Below are 17220 nucleotides of genomic sequence, written 5' to 3'. Positions count from 1 at the left end.
ATTAAAAATTTAGCTGAATCTTACTGCTAGAATATTTTCACATTTGCCTCAAATGAACCTTTTAATTAAAAGCTCATCTGGGTGCATAAAAAGAGATCTAGGAGTTCACCAAGCTTACAGAATAGGCTGTTTGATAGTTTATGTATCTGTTGATGATATTTGTGATACAGAATCCATTTTGAGACTGGCTTTCAGTGTTACATCCTTCCTGGTTGTAAATTCCGGAGAAAATGTAATAATTATAAATGACCAGCTTAGGTCACAATACAACAGCAATTAATTTCAGATAGTCTCAATGCCCTAAGGGAGAAATATAGGGTAGCATGGAAGCATATGACATCTCTTCCTGATCTAATCTAATAAATTAGAATTAGGGGTTACACTTGGGGGCGGGGTGATAATCCATTGTAAGTAAAAGATCAAAGAAAGTTGGACTATTTAAGGCTGACAGAAGGTCACCTGTGATAAGCTGAGTCAGGAAGAGGTTACACTCGTTAAATCGAAAAGGAGCCAAAGCACGCAGGGCCTTGTTGGTAAAGATTTTAACTAGATGGACTTAAAACAGGCTGAATGAATGAATGAATGAATGAATGAATGAATGAGATGTTTCAATGGAAAAACCACAGGAAAGAATACTAGGTCTTAACACACAAACCCTTTCTGTTTGACAACTGAAGACCAAAATAAAAAGGAGATGCTACTTGGAGAAGCTTGAGCTTGGCAACTTAGACAAGCCTTCAGCCTTAGCAAGAAAGATTTGTTGGTCGATCAAAGCCCTTTAGGTGAGTTCTTCTGGCATTTTGTGTTCTTGGGCATTCAGTTTATCTTAGTTGGCCATGGTGTTTTGGTACCAATGCCCAATTAGCCTACAAATCCTCCGAGAACAACAAACCTCATTCATTTGCATAATTGTTTCCTTTGCTGCTTCCTTTATAAAAAATAATGAGCCATTATGCATATAATTAAAGCAAGTTTAACAAATGAGGGCCAGGCTGACAAGAATGACATGAGAAGGTCAAGAGAAATTAAAATCAAGGCCTGTCTGCTAAGCATAAGGCCAATCTAATATGCACTGTCTCTTGGGAGCCGAAAGATTCCTTTGGGGCCTCTGCTTTGGGATTTTCACAGAGGTCAGACTTGCTGGAGAAAATATGATTTGATTTCATCCAGCCCTTCTTCTGCTTTTTTCCTTTTACTCTTGTCCTTCTCAATGAGAAGTATCTGGTTTGCTTGTTATTAGAGCAATCTGTAACAAATTTTCTCTTTTCTCCTGCCCTGAGTCAGACATTTTCCCAATGAACCTTACTAAAAAATAGAAATAAGCAAAGTTCTTTAATCCTAAGAGGTCCAGTGATAAGATTTATGGAGACGAATATTTCCTTCTTTAAAATAGCAACATTCATCACTTCTCAGCCTTTTGGCTAAGATCAAGTGTAAAATAGCAACATTCTTTGATCACAGACTGGCTACAGCAAGGAAGAGACTGGTAAATATCTTCTCTTCCAGCTATACTGGGTCTCCTGGTCATGTGACTTCTAAGTGTTTTCTTTTTTCTGGTACCAGTGGATTGTTACATCTTAGCATCTTATACACATCCTAGGTAGTTTCCAATCCCGAGCCTGAATATCCCAGTTCCTGGAAAGTATTATCAGTCATTCTTGTATATGCCAGATTCCTAGATATTTAGAAGGTCATTTATGAGTGATACAGTGAATGATCCACGTCTCGCTGCCTGGGATTCCATGTTCCTTAGGGCCTTATTTTTCCAAGTATGGTCTAAGGAACAGCGGCATCACCTGAGAGCTTGTTAGAAATCCAAATTATCAGATGCCATGTAAGACTTACACCAGACATACTAGATAAGTTAGAATGGATACTTTTACAAGCTGTCCAGGTAATTGGTTTCCACATTAAAGTTCAAGAAGCAATGATTCAGTGGGGACCCATTCAGTTCAGTTTCTTCTAGAGTATTTGGCCACCTCCTATTTACCTTGTTGGTGACAGAGGGTTATGGGGATAGCCCAAAAACATCTGATACTGAACGGATGATATCACAGCAGTTTATTACAACCTGGACACAGGCAGGACAATACACACCTCACAGGCCAAGGCCACACAGGTGTTGTACTCAGGAACAGACGGACAACCAGCGGCTGGGGGAGGTAGGTTTGGTGGTATCAAGAAGGTGAGGTACCCCCTATCTCCCATGGGAGGATGCAATTGGCTTGTATGAATAATTCTGTGGGCTGGCAGAGAACAGAAATCTGCTACTGAGTGATAAGTGGGAACTGTACCTGGCTGTTTGATACTAAGGAGGGTTGTTTGGCTTGGATACCTTACCCGCAGGAGTAGAGTTAAAGAGAAGTGTGTGTTTAAAGCATTGGAGGGCCCTTCCCCGGCCCCACCTTCCCATTTCACCAGATGTCAAGGCAGAACATAATATTGTACCTTAACTTTAGGCTTTATACCCCACAGGGGAGTTATCTTATAAAAACACTTATTAATTCCATAATATTAAACTATATGCATGTATTTCACCAAGCATAGTGCCTGGACTATGGAAAATGCTCAATAAACATGTATATCACTCCCCATCTCCTCTCTGCCTTTAGACTTAGCATATAACAACCATAGCCTATAATGATTCAGAGCCTACCAACATTACTTGAATGCCTACCACAGGTCAGGAGCAACTAATTGCTCTCACATACATGATCTTATTATAATATTTACCCGAATAGTATTAGTCAGTTGTTTTTATCCCTGTTTTATAGACCAGGAAATTGAAGAGAAATTTACCCAGTCCAAAAAGACCATGTGTATCACGTCTCACTACAGTATTCATCAATACACTATGTGATATATTATAACAGTACAGTGAGACTTTAGCAATGCAATAGAAACCTTCATAAATATACAAATGCCAGTCACAATTCGTGAGAAACCAGCTGTGGAAAAAATTGAATTTATTTAGCTAACTCAATAATATGAAGAGCAGGAAAGATGGGTAGGTATAAAATGCTTTGGACTTGATTTTCTAGTCTGATGCAGATAAAATCCGACAGTAACTAGAAGGTTACTTGAGAAACATATAATTGAAGGAGACAGTCTAGGAGATATAGTAGCTATCAATTTTTCTAGGTTATCTAAGTTCTATCTGATTAATTTAGATCATCAGGAACAGTGCAGCTGGACTATATCTTTCTAGCTCCCAAAATAAATGCCCTCACCACCTCAGGTTTAGAGGCAGTATAGCATAGTGGTTAGTAGTACAGACCCTGAATCTAGATTTCCTAGGTTTAAATCTCATCCTTTGCTTTCTGGCTGGAGGACCTGGTTCCAGTCACTTAATTTCTCTGTGCCTCACTTTCCATCTGCAAAACATAGATAATAACAGCTTCAATTCATAGAGTTGTTGTGAACATATATATCTATATATGAATATATAGATATAGAGCTATAGAGATATATAAAGTGTACTAGAACAGTGCCTGGGTACAGAGTAAGCATTATTGAAGTTAAGGCTATTATTATGAATAGATATTATGTCCTTGACTCACATAGAGGGTCAATAAAATAAGGTGATCATGTGAGACTTATCCAAATAAATGGAATAAAATAGATAGCCCAAGAACCGACCTCAGTATATGAAAGAATTTAGTTTATGATAAAGGAGACTATTTCAATCAGTTAAGAAAGACTGGGTTATTCAAAAAATGGTGTTGGGAGAATTGAATAACTTGGTCTCCCGTTACCTTGCCCTCCATCTCTACACTATCATATGCTACTAATGGTGATAATTTGAGTAATCATGATGCCACCTCATACTATGAATTACCAATATCCCATTTCCCCCAGAAAAAAAAGAGAGAGAGATCATTCATATATTCATCATATAAGTCAGAAACTCAATCCCAGAAGTTCATTTTAAAGGTTTATTTCTGGGGCCCCTCCTGGTACCATTTTATGTAATCCAATTGAATGCTGGCAAGACAGAGATGTCACATTCAAACAGGGTAATGGAAAAGAGTTTAGTTAAGGAACTATTGACAAATATGTGGCAGAAACCAACAAGAATGGTGAAGAACCACAGGTTGGCAACAAAAGGTTGAATATGATACCTAGGTCTGAAGAGATGGGGCAATTATCAGAATGCAGTAACACCTCTAGCTATTGGACAATCACCTGACAGCAGCTGTGGCATTGGTAGTGGAACTCAGCCACTACCTACCTAAAGCCTGGCGTGGAGGGAGACGTGGAAATAAATACTTTGCCTCTATCTCCTCTGGTATCCACTGAACTTCTGGAAGTAAAAGAGCCTGATTGCCCCAGTTGATACACATCAACCTAACCTCCTGGGACACAGAGGAGGGTGGAGAGATGAGAAGAATGAACTTAAGGAGTGAACAGAAAATAACAGAATATCCAGCATGCCCACTAAGGAAGCAAAAGGGTCATTCCAAATAACTCAGGAGAAGTATTGTCTTCTTAGTTTGCTAAAGTTTCCTAATGGCCAGAGGACATCATTCTTGGACAGGATTAAATCCTTACCTCTTACACTGATAGGAAGGGACTTACTTATAGTCATTGTATCAATAACATCAAAATTTAAAGGACACAGCCCCCTAGACTTGTTCATGTTATTATTAATCTTCAAGCTAATTTAGAATTTATAACCTCTATCCAGATGACTTCAACCTTCGATTGGATTTTAAACTATGTAAGTAATAACAAATATCAGAAAGATAAATTAAGAAGACAAAAAGAATAAAATACTTAGGAATAAATTTAACCAAGGAGGTAAAACACCTGTACACTGAAAATTATATACTATTATTGAAAGAAACTGAAGAATACACAAACAAATGAAAAGGTAGTCCATACTCCTAGATTGGAAGAATTAATATTGTTAATGTCCATACACTCATAGCAACCCAAAACAATCTACAGATTCAATGCAACCCCTCTCAAAATGTCAATGGCATCTTTCATAGAAATTGAATAATCCTAAAATTTGTATGAAACCACAAAAGACCCTGAATAGCCAAAGCAGTCTTGCAAAAAAAGAGCAATGCACAGACCAATGGAATAGAATCGAGAACCCAGAAATAAACCCACATAAATATGGACAGATGATTTTTGACAAAGGAGCCAAAAGCATACAATGGAGAAAAGACAGCCTCTTCAATAAATGGTGCTGAGAGAACTGGAAAGCCATGTGCAAAAGTATGAAACTAGACTATCTGTCACCATGTACCAAAATTAACTCAAAATGGATCAAAGACCTAAAAATAAGACCTGAAACAATAAACTGCATAGAAGAAAACATAGGCACTAAACTTATAGACCTTGGGTTCAAAGAGGATTTTAGGAATTTGACTTCAAAGGCAAGGGAAGTAAAAGCTAAAATAAATAAATGAGACTATATTAAACTAAAAAGCTTCTGCACAGTAAAAGAAACCATCAACAAAATAAAGAGGCAACCAACTGAATGGGAGAAGATACTTGCAAATAACACCTCTGATAAGGGGCTAATATCCAAAATATATAAGGAACTCATACAACTCAACAACAACAAAATAAATAATCCAATTTATAAAATGGGCAGAGGACCTGAAAAGACATTTCTCCAAAGAGGACATACAAATGGCAAATAGACATATGAAAAAATGCTCAGCATCACTAATCATCAGAGAAATGCAAATAAAAATCACAATGAGATATCACCTCACACCAGTTAGAATGGCTATCATCAACAAGACAAATAATAATAAGTGTTGGAGAGGCTATGGAGAAAAAGGAACCCTCATACACTGTTGGTGGGAATGCAGATTGGTGCAGCCACTATGGAAGGCAGTGTGGAGATTCCTCAAAAAATTAAAAACAGAATTACCATATGATCCAGCAATCCCTTTCCTGGGTATCTACCCAAAAATCTGAAAACATTTATCCATAAAGATACATGTACTCCGATGTTCATTGCAGCTTTATTTATGGTGGCAAAGACATGGAAACAACCAAAGGGGCCTTCTATAGACGAATGGATAAAGAAGTTGTGGTATATATACACAATGGAATACTATTCTGCCATAAGAAAAGATCAAATAGCACCATTTGCAACAACATGGATAGATCCTGAGATTATAATGCTAAGTGAAATAAGTCAGACAGAAAAAGTCGAGAACCATGTGATTTCATTGATATGTGGTATATAAAACTGAAAAAAAAAAAAAAAAACAAAGGAATAAGACAAATGAAGACATGAAAACTCACAGACACAGACAATACTTTAGTGGTTACCAGAGGGTGGGGGGAGGGGAGAGATAGATGAGAGTAAAAGGGATCAAATATATGGTGATGGAAGGAGAACTGACTCTAGGTGGTGAACACACAATGACATGTAGATGATGTATTACGGAATTGTACAACTAAAACCAATGTAATTTTACTAACAGTTGCCACCCCAATAAACTTTAATTTAAAAAAAGAAAAAAAAGAAAAAAAAATGCTGGAGGCATCACACGTCCTGATTTCAAACTATATTACAAAGCTGTAATAATCAAAACAATATAGTATTGGAATAAAAACAGACACTTGGATCAATGAAACAAAATAGAGAGCCCATAAATAAACCCATCCATATTTGGTCAATTAATTTATGACAAAGGAGCCTAGAAAATACAAGAAGGAAAGGATAGTCTCTTCAATAAATCGTGCTGGAAAAACTGGATATTGATATGCAAAGGAATGAAACTGGACTGCTGTCTTACACCACACACAAAAATCAAAATGGATTAGACTTGAACATGAGATCTGAAAGGATAAACTTCTGGAAGAAAACATAGGAGGTCAACTCCGTCATATTGATTTTTTTAATGATTTAGTAAAGGAAACAAAAGCAAAAATAAACAAGTGGGATTATATCACACTAAAAAGCTTCTGTACAGCAAAGGAAATCATTAATAAAATGAAAAGGCAACTTACAAAATGGAAGAAAATGTTTATAAGTCATATATCGGATAAAGGGTTAAAATCCAAAATATATAAAGAACTCATACAACTTAATAGCAAAAAAATAACCAGTCCAATTAAAAAGTGATCAGAGGTACTGAATAGACATTTTTCTAAAGAAGACATAAAAATGATCAACAGGTACATGAAAAGGTGCTCAACATCACTAATCCTCAGGGAAATCAGAACCACAGCAAGATATCACCTCACACCTATAGAACATATATGATCACCAAAAGACAAGAGATAACAAGTATTAGTTAGGATGTGGACAAAAAGGAATCCTTTTACACTGTTAGTACAAATATAAATCGGTACTGCCACTATGGAAAACAGTATGTAGTTTCCTCAAGAAAGTAAAAATAGATCCACAGTACGATGCAGCAATTCCACTTCTGGTTATATATCCAAATTAAATGAAAAGTATTGAAGAGATATCTGCACCCCAGGGTTCATTGCAGTATTATTCACAGCAGCCAAGATATGGAAACAACCTGACTTTCCATCAAAGGATCTATAGATAAAGAAGATGAGAGATGCATATATATACATACACAATGGAATACTATTCAGCTCTCAGAAAGAAGGAAATCCTGCCATTGGCAGCAACATGGATGGATCTTGAGGGCATTATGCTAAGTGAAGTAAGTATCAAGTATATATGGAATCTAAAAAAAGTCAAATTCATTGAAACAAGAGAGTAGAAAAGTAGTTGCCATAGGCTGAGGGGTGGGAGAAATAGGGAGAGGTCGGTGAAAGGGTGTAAACTTTCAGCTATAAAATGGATAAGGTCTGAGGTTAATGGTGGCTGTATTATATAAATGAAGTTTGCCAGGACAGTGGAAGTTAAGTGTTCTAACCAAAAAAGAGGAATAAATATGTGAGGTGATAGATGTGTTAATTAACTAGATGTTGGGGTGGGGGGGGGGGTGGAGGTATAGATGGAAGGGATCCTTTCACAATGTACGTGGATAGCAAATCATCAGGATGTACACTTTAAATATGTTACAATTTTATTTGACAATTGTACCTCAGTAAAGGTGAGGGGGGGAAGAAACAAATTACTAAAAAAGAAAAAAAATTTTGTAAAAGGATGTATGTATGTTTCTTTTAGATTTTTTTTTTAAGTGGGACCTATGTCCTGTAATTATGGCTTTAATGTATTTTAAGTAAGACATACATTTATTTTTATTTTTATTTTATTGGGGAATATTGGGGAACAGTGTGTTTCTCAAGGGCCGATCAGCTCCAAGTCGTTGTCCTTCAATCTAGCTGTGGAGGGTGCAGCTCACTGGCCCATGTGGGAATCGAACTGGCAACCCTGTGTTCTAACCAACTTAGCCATCTGGCCACTTCTGCTTCTTTTAGATTTAATATGGCACTTGAGAAAAAGCCAGGCAGAAGCCCTTTTAAACCTCGCCCAAGACAGGATCCTGTAGGTGAGATGGGACTTAACCAGAAACAGTCTATGTTACGGTTAATTTTATGTGTCAACTTGGCTAGGCTATGTTGTAATTTCATCAAGCACTAGTCTAGGAGCTGCTATGGAGGTATTTTTTTAAGATGTGATTATCATTTATGTCAGTAGGAACAGATTACTTTCCATAATGTGGATGGGCCTCATCCAATCAATTGAAGGCCTTAAGAGCAAAGACTGAGGTTTCCCAAAGAAGAAAGAATTCTCCTCAAGACTGCAACATAGAAACCCTGCCTGAGTTTCAGACTCAAGACTGTAACATCAACACTTCCCTGAATTTCCAGTCTACCAGCCTGCAACTAATTCTAATTCTCAATCTCAATCTCTCTCTCTCTCTCTCTCTCTCTCTCTCTCTCTCTCTCTCTCTCTCTCTCCCCCCTCCTCCTTCCCTCCATTTCTTCCTCCCTCTCTCTTCTTCTCCTCCCTCTTCCTCTCTCCCCCATATATACACATTTTCCATCTTAGAGAACATGCATTCAAGAATACCCAGGACGGGCCTCCAAAAGGGGAGAAGGAGAGAGAATATTAAACACCTACCAAGCACAAGACTGCACAGCCATCTATCTAATGACAGTATCCATCCAGGAAGAACGTTTTTTGTCCCTTTCATTTCTCCCCCTCTATCACCCCTCCCCTGGCCAGGTAAGGATAGAAAACCAAAAAGGAGGGATGGAAGCCCAACTTGGGAGACCTCCCCTTTCCTGCCTTCCTGCCCTAAGAAAACTATCAGTGAGGGAAGTGGAAACACTTTAGCTTTAAATCAAGTTCAGAGTTTGGATCATTATTTGAAACTGAATAGCTTATTTCCAAATCAAAATGAGGCTGTGATTGTACAATCATTTTTTAGTTTATTACATAAAAGTAAACTGGGGCAGGGAAACACTTCCTCCACTGAATATATTTTAAACAGACAGTGAGAAATAAAAAATAAATACGCTTCTTAAATCTTTCCCAAGAGTCCTGCCTTTTCAAGGTACCAGTCACACAAGTATTTCTTTTTATGATTAAAAAAAAACAGCCAATATTAAATTTTTAATATCAATTTAATGAATATTTTCATACCCCTTATAAATCCTAATTGAATACATTGTCTGTTGTACCACCTGATGTCTTTTATATGATGACGTTTGTGATTCAAGTCTTCAAAGAATACTTTGATGCCCCTAAATCCCAATTTTCCAGAAAAAAAGATATATTTAAATTTACAATAAAAGTTACATTGCCTGTATTCCAGCAAATACTTTTGCCAACCTACTACATGCTGGATGTATGCTAACGATAAAGTGGCTACTGTTCTTGCCCCCTGGAGCCACTGGCTGGTAAGGGGAGACAGTTATTACAGAAATAAATATAAAATTACAAGTTTTGATAAGCATTATAAGGAAAAGCGTTACTGAGAATATAGCAGAAGGTGGCAATTTAGATCATGAAGTTTAGGAACGATTCCTCTGAGGAAGTCACAGGAATGCTAGACCGAAGGCGGCGCAGGAGTTAGTTAGGCCAGCACGGAGTGGGAGGAGAGCATCCAGGCAGAGGGAACAGCAGCCCTCCTGCCCTCCGCTGCCAAGAATGGGAAAGCCCCGGGGGTTTTGAAGAAAACGTTGCGGGAGTATAAAGAGTAAAAGGGGCGGTGCTGATAAAAGGGAGGAATCTGGAGAAGCAGTCAGAGTATGCAGCCTCTGGCCTATATGCGGGTAATGTGTTTGGGTGTAGGACTCATTAAAAATTTTATCATAGGCCAGTGGGAACCCATCAAAGGGTTTTAAGGGAAAAGACAGAGTGTGATTTATGTCTGTAAAATGCTTACTTTGGCTGCAGTGTAAGGAATGGATTCGAGGAGGGCAAGAATGGAAGAGGAAAGACCCCTAGATGGCTACTAGGAAGGTTTAGGGAGAGACAATGATGGCGGGTGGGTTGGAGAAAACTAGTGGGTTTAAATTTTATTTGACCAGGCCCAGTGATGGGTTGGATATGGAGAGTGGGCTGAAGGAAGGAGATACTGGGGATGACTCCCAATGTATAAAGATTTTCACTTCCTCTTCACTGCCTCAGCCTTGATCCACCTCTCAACCCATCCTCCCCTTCAACTTGCCATCCTTTTAGCACTTGGGTTCAGCAAAAGGTCTCCCCCACTGTCCTGGAATTTGGCCAGACATCCATGTGAGGAGAGTGGAAAACCAAAGAACACAGCACAGGCCATGGTATTAAAACTACTACAAAGGAACTTAACCATTTGGCCTATAACAGATTGGAAAGCCACAATTACAGGCCCTAATGACAGCCCCTATCAATGTATATTGTTTTTGACAATTGCCTTTTCAACAAGAATTCATCATCTACACATTAACAAAACATTAAATTTTAAATAATATTTAAAATTTTAAATACTAATGATTCTAATTTGCCACCCAAACATTAAATAGTGAGGCCACTTGTCTTAGACTCACAGTGCTCTCTTGCTTTAACTATGTATGTCTAAAGTTGTTCCACCTATTTTATCACTGCTATCTGGTCCAAATTCAGATGATAGCCTAGTGCCAGAAACTGCACAGATCCATAAATCAGACAGACAAGTGCAACAGAATGTCTCAGTAATGGGCTCTGAAGCATGCCAGAGAAGCCATATTACAGCTGGAATAAACTTTACTGTTTTAAAAGAGGAAACAAAGAAAAAGAATGACTCCTGGGTTTATGGCATGAGCAACCAGGTGGATAAAGTTGGCATTTATTAAGACGGCATAGACCAAAGGGAGCTGATGAAAGGGGATAAACAAGTTTCAAACATGTTGAATTTGAGATGCCTGAGATACCTGGGTGGGGCAATCAAGTTCACAGCTGTATATATGGTTATGAAGTTCAGAAGAAAGATCCAAGCTAGAGATAGAAAACAAGTTAAAATTGTTGGAGTATAAACTAGATGTAAAACCTTCTTAGGAGATAAGATTTCCTTAAAAAAGAAAAAAAAATGTGTAAAGTAAACTGAAAAGAAAGTCCAGGACTGAATCCTAAGAACTCCTATATTTAGAAGCAGAGTCAAGAGAGTATGCAAAAGACACTGAGGAGAGGTGGTCAGAGAGAGATGAAAAACAGAACCAGGGTGTCATGAAATCCAAAAAGAACAATTTGCTCCCTGTTTGCATTTGGGAAACTTACCTGGTTCTCAATTGTGCTAGCTAACTCACCCAGTATTTGGCATATATTGAGTACTAATATTTCTCCACTCTCTGCTATCCTATAAATCAACACATTTCACTAACTTTGCCTGTTGATTCCCTGGTTGTGCTTCAGACAAGAGCTGGGCATTTACTCATGAAAGCAAAGAAAGATAAGATGCAAGGGGCTGCCAGGTGGTGTAAGAAAAAGCTCATAGCCATAAAATCTGCCTTCAAATAACTTCCTTACGCAGACCCTAAATTTCACTTTGCAACGTCCTTGAGGAGTTGGTGCAGGAGATAGTAGACTAAAAAAGAGATGCTGGAAAGCAAAGAATAAGGGGGTTAGGAGTGGGGCAAGAGAGAGAGAGAGAGAGAGAATTAGAGGGATAGCTCTTCTATTAGACTCTCACCATTAAAACATTTAGCTAGGCTTTCAAATCTTTAGATGCTACATTGGCTATTTTGGAAAAGAATGATCTCAATTTGGCATACAACCTAAGGTCAATCAAATAATTTAGAAGGTCTCCACTTGCTACCCAGAAATTTATAAAGAAAAAAGGAAAATATCAGTCCATGATTCTTCCTGTTTTAAAAAAGAAAACTAGACCAATCAAATCATCGAAAAATACCTTAAAATTTTGTCAAACGCAAGTACAATTACTGTAACTTGAATGTTTAAGTGTCATTCATTGTAGTTAGTTTGTTGGTGACAGGTCAAATATATTGAAGAGTTGAATTATTATGTGATATATGGATCAGTAATAATATGTTGGAGACTCTTATGTACAATATTTACATACATTTCATAAAACTCAATAAAATAATACCTTCAATTATTTTAATGTATTTGTCATTATATTTTTTCTTTTTGACATCAGAGATTATATCTATGGTTTATTTCATTCTAAATCTTAAATCAGGAATGCAACTCCAGATTGTAGTTCTATTGCTCTTTTTTTAAAAAAAGTGGTTAATAATACAGACTTTAGAATTGAACCTGTACTAAGACTAGCTTCTACAACTTACTAGTTATATTATCTTGAGCCAGTCTGCTTCTGTCAAATGGGTATGTACCTCACAGAGCTATTTTGAGGATTAAATGAGATAAAGGATACGCACACTCAGCTAGTTAACTTATGCTCCTAATCACTGCATTTTAACTACCTTCCTAGATTACTCTCGTAAAAAGGTCCTCCACGCAGAAGTTATGCATTCCCTTGGAGACCTCACTGAGTAAAGAAATGGGGCTTACATTATTGTCATTGCTGATATCAAATAGTGTTCTGATAGCAATGATTGGAGGATATGTTGGAAAAGCACTAGTTATTCAGGTAAATTAAATCCTTCAGGTTTCTGGGTGGTAGCATGAGCTGGAAAGGAAACTACTATGGTATCGGTAGTCACTCTGAGGGCCAAGAGAGCATGCCCACATCTGCCCAGGTTTAATTATGAGACACTACATTCCTGGAGAAAATTTCCACTTCCTTCTCTTTTTCTTTTCTTTTTGTCAGTAACAAATATTTGAAAGGTGATAGAGGCAGCCCTGAGCAGCATAAAAGAGTCAATATGGGCAGCATTAAAAAATTTGATGATAGCAGCCAAATGGCCATATACACAGAATAGGCAAAAGAAAGATACTTAATTTAGTTTAAGTCCCAGAAGTTTTACAAACAAAATCTAAACATTTTATATTTTAGATTTAGAGATGAGTAAATAGACACAGAAAGATTAAGCAACCACTCTAAGACATGTAATTAGTAAACAACAGAGCAGAAACTTGTACCCAGATCTTTCTCATATCAGCGTGATTTGGGAGACTGAATTAATTGGCATCCCATTCTTCACGTCCCTGTATCCATACCCTTGCCTATAACTTTGTAGTTCCTCCCAATTATGTAGATGAAGTATATTTTCCCACCCCTTCACTTTGGGTTCAGCCATATGACTTGTTACAACCAATAGAATGAGGGGAAAGTAATGAAGTGCCAAGGTCCTCAGGGACCTTGCATGTTTGCCACTTGCCTTGTTAGACCGCTATTATCTCCATGAGAAGTACGTGCTCACTGGTCCCCAGAGGAAGAGGACAGACACATGAAGCAGAGCATAGCCTCTCACCCAACCCAGAGCAGATCTGTAACTATAAGCGCTATAATGGTAAATGACTGTTATAGTCAGCCACTGAGTTTGGGGGTCGTTTGCTTTGCAGCAATAGCTAACCAATGCATATGCTATCAACAGATGGAGCTTGACATTATAAGTGTTACTCTCATTAAAAAGTCTTGCTTCTGCAGTCATGAGGGTGGTAACACAGAAGGTCAGCTGCAAATGCCATCTTTAGGAAAGTTATTAAAGGTATTGCTGAAAACTCAAAAAGGCTCATTGGGATATTTGACCTTATACATGAGGATGAGAAAATCTGTTTCTGATTTGTCCAGCCTGAATTTTTGCCTTAGTTTTACCAGTTTCAATCTTAGCTTTCTGTTGCCCGCTGTGGCCTCCTGTCTGCTTTATCAGTGTTTCCCAAGTCCAGCCAGCCCACCCACAAATGGCTTTCCTGAATGTTCCATCTTTTACTTTCTCTTACTGAGTCACTTATGACTTTCCATTGCAATTTTCTGAAGCAGACCCTGTCTTCATTATTTATGTGAGCCTGTTGTTTATGAAGCAGTCTCTTGAACACAGATGTCACCTCCAATGTATTAAACAATAATTGTGGTGGCTTTCCATCGGTAGCAATCTGAACTAGATGCAAAGCTATTTATTCAAAGTGAAGGCTATGTCATTAATCAATAAGTCCCCAAGTGACGGTCTCCTATAGTCACCCTTTTCTATCATCACTATTTTTCAGGTTTTCAATAAAACTGCACTGAAAAATTAAGGTAATGATCTCTGGAGGGAAAAAATATCACCAGCACTCCTTCTTAGAAAAGCTATTAAAATATGATACATAATTAATCATCAGATATATGATTATTTTTATTTCTTAATTTAACTTGTTATGTAATGTTTCCACGTGTGTATGTAGATAAAGGCATTTATTTGTTTTGCTATTCCAAATAGATTGTGAGCTTCTTAAAGATAAGAACTATGACTTTTCCTTCTCTGTGGCCCTTGTACCCATCAGTGCCATGAACATAATAGATGCTCAATAAACATTTGGATGAATGAATGAATTCTCATTCTGCACTGCTGAGTGTTCAATAGAAGCAATTCCCTTCAGTTATGCTTACCAAATGAAATAACCTGCAAAAGCACCCAGCACAGTGCCTGACTCATGGGGGCTGCTTTGTTTGTTAAATATATTTCTCACCCTGGGGCACTATAACACTCTCAGAGAGGTAAGTGCCAATAGTTTCTTTAAAATTATTATCCCTCAAGTAAAAGTAACAGAAAACATCCTTCCCCATGTGCCCCTATTAGTTGCAAAATAAGCAGCTCTCCTCCAATCACACAAAAAATTCAGTAGTTGTTTTGATAATATTTACATTATGTAACTTTCTCACTCAACAATTCGGTTCCATAGGTAAACCTCAGAAAATAAATGGGGAAAAAAACAATGTGATTTCTCTCTAGTTCAGTTGCCTGTGTCTCTGTGCCTAAGTCCACCCTAGAAGAATGATTCCCTAAACCCTATTCAGGCACCTTTGCTGGGACAGCTTCAGTCACCCACTGTTCTCTTTCAGGCTATCCTTGTTCCATTCCATTTCCTATATTGCACCAGCATGATCTTTCTAAAACACACTTATTCCCGTATTTGAGAAACAAAATAGCTCTCATTGCCAAGACCAGTTGTTGCTAACTTGTATGGAGGACTCTTCTCGCCCCACCCAAATATCCATGTGCATAAAATCATTAACCATCACATACAATGTTTTAGATGTTCCTTAGATCTCAGGGCTAAAACCTTGAAATCCAGGGAGAAGTTTCTACTCTTACACCTAATATCCAAGTTCCTCCACAATTTCCCCAAACTGTATTTCCAAGCTATCTCATCTCCCCAAATTCTCCTAAATAAATTTCAGATGGATTCATCACCCAGAATGCTTTTCCCATTCACATTTCCATGCCCTAGAAAACTGAACTGGAATTCAGAAGCCCTGAATTCCAATTACCTAAGGGACTTTATGAAGTTATATTCTTTCTGAAGCTCAGTTTCCACATGTACAAATTGATGGAGCTGGTTTAATCACTGTTTCCCATAGTATAATATTTGAACCACTAATTTTAAATAGCACAGTCTCTGATTTTTATTTTAAGATGTGTGTTTCTTTTTAAATATTTTTTTATTTTTCAATTACAGTTTACATACAATATTATGTTAGTTTCAGATGTACAATGTAGTGATTAGACATTTATATAACTTGCCTAGTGATCAACCCCATAAATGTAGTGTCCATCTGACAACATACATAGTTATTATAATATTATTGACTACATTCCCTATGCTGTACTTTACATCTTCATGAGTATTTTGTAATTACCAATTTGTACCCCTTAATCCCTTCCCCTTTTTCACCCTACCCCCTAACTCCTTCCCATCTGGTGACCATCAAAATGTTCTCTGTATTTATGAGTTTGTTTCTGTTTTATTTGTTTCTTTGTTTATTTTGTTTTTGTTTCTGTTTTTGTTTAATTCCACATGTAAGTGAAGTCATGTGGTATTTGTCTTTCTCTGACTTATTTCACTTAGCATAATACCCTCTAGGTCCATACATGTTGTTGCAGATGGCAAGATTTCATTCTATTTTATGACTAATATTCCATTGTATCTATGTACCACCTCTTGTTTATCCATTCATCCGTTGATGGACACTTAGGTTGCTTCCATATCTAGACTTTTGCAAATAATGCTGCAATGAACATATGAATATATCTTTCCAAGTTAGTGTTTTGGGTTTCTTCATATAAATACCCAGAAGAAGAATTACTGGGTTCTTCTTTGTCTCTTCTTATAGCCTTTGTTTTAAAGTCTATTTTGTCTGGTATAAATATTGCTACCCTACATTTGCTTGTCATTGTTGTTGTATCCATTTTCCTGAAATATCTTTTTTCATCCCTTTACTTTCAGTCTGTGCGTGTCTTTCCATCTGAAGTGAGTGTCTTATATGCAGCATATGTAAGGGTCTTATTTTCTTACCCAGTCAGCCACCCTTGTTTTTTGATTGGAGCATTTAATCAATTTGCATCTAACATAATTGTTGATAGATATGAGTTATTTCCATTTTATTGTTCATATTTTGGACATTTTTGTTCATCTTCTACTTAACCAAGTCCATTTAACACTTCTTGTTATACTGTTTTGGTTTTGATGAACTCTGTTAGATTTTTCTTGTCTGGGAAGCTCTTTAGCTATCCTTTAATTCTAAATAATAACTTTGCTGGGTAGAGTAATCTTGGTTGTATGTCGCTGCTTTTCATCACTTGGACTATTTCATGCCAATTCCTTCTGGCCTGAAAAGTTTCTGTTGAGAAATCAGCTGACAGTTTTATGGGAGCTCCCTTGTAAGTAACTAAGTGTTTTTTTCTTGCTGCTTTTGAGATTTTCTCTTTGTCTTTAACCTTTGACATTTTAATTTT

This window comes from Rhinolophus sinicus, linkage group LG02 (genome assembly GCF_036562045.2).
Source record: "Rhinolophus sinicus isolate RSC01 linkage group LG02, ASM3656204v1, whole genome shotgun sequence".
Classification (NCBI taxonomy): domain Eukaryota; kingdom Metazoa; phylum Chordata; class Mammalia; order Chiroptera; family Rhinolophidae; genus Rhinolophus; species Rhinolophus sinicus.
This window is presented reverse-complemented; position numbering follows the sequence as displayed.